General features: G+C 31.7%; 1 pseudogene; it reads right to left on the bottom strand.

Moving 5' to 3' along the window:
* Nucleotides 1-712: 712 nt before the first annotated feature.
* On the bottom strand, nt 713-796 carry LOC124984090 (uncharacterized; annotated as a pseudogene).
* Between the last annotated feature and the right edge of the window lie 298 nt (nt 797-1,094).

Below are 1,094 nucleotides of genomic sequence, written 5' to 3'. Positions count from 1 at the left end.
ATGAATATTTCAGAAATGCCATGCTTTTGAACAAGGACTAAACTAACACTCCAGATGTACTACAAAAGCATAAAAACAAGCTTCAAAAAGATTAAGGTGATTGGCAAGTAAATTAATGATCTGAAGAGCAAGGCCAAATACTACAGGAAGGCAGCAGGACACATACACTCAACAATATACAAAATGTTCAGGAACCAATTAGTAAATAGTAAATAGGCAAAACAGCTAAAAAAAAAAAAAGACATAATCCAGGAGAAAATTCAGGTAATAGAAACAGAATCAGAATGATAGGAATGATTCAATTGGCAAAGACTTTAAAAGAGCTATATCAAAATGTCTAAGTATTTTATTATTATTATTATTATTATTATTATTTAAGACTTTATTAACAGGTGCTTGCAGTTTGTTGACTTTTTTTGAAACAAATGAGTTGTAAACACTTATTACAAATTAAAAATGAAGTTCTTAAAAATCTCAACTTGACCAGATATGAAGCAATTTAAAAACCTTTGATGGTGTATTGAGAGAAACCTGGCTTTTTAAAAAAACACATTTGTCATTAACAAAAAGAGACATCTTTAGGTAAAGATAATAAAATCCCCACGCTGCAGAGATAATGCAGAGAGAGTTCTAGTAATCTGGTCAATGGGCAAAAATCAAGCACCTAAGGTCTTCAGCTCCAATCTTTTGTTCATTTCTCATTGTTGGAATTAAAAATATGGAACGCTTCATCCTTGTGCAGGGGTCATGCTAATTTTCTCTGTATCAATAGTATATGTGCTATCGAATTGAGTACTGTTTTAAGTATTTAAACAAGAGCATGACATGGAAATGAAAGAAATGTAAATTAGAAAGACTCAAATGGACCTTATAAGCTTGGTCTATCTGACATGGACAGACTTTGCAGGGCATCAGTTTTTCTCAAAGACATAACTAACCTCAAAATATGGCAACGGAAATTATACAAAGAAAAAAATAAGGAGAAAAAATTAAAAGACTGAAAAAAATTAGCAGTCTCAATGAGCTCTGCATAAGATTGAGGAGCCTACAACATATTGATAAGTTGAATCTTCTAAAGATGGGAAGGAGACAGA

The sequence above is a fragment of the Sciurus carolinensis genome, chromosome 4 (genome assembly GCF_902686445.1).
Source record: "Sciurus carolinensis chromosome 4, mSciCar1.2, whole genome shotgun sequence".
NCBI lineage: Eukaryota > Metazoa > Chordata > Mammalia > Rodentia > Sciuridae > Sciurus > Sciurus carolinensis.
Note: the sequence above shows the minus strand (reverse complement) of the source record. Positions and strands in the feature narration are given on the sequence as shown.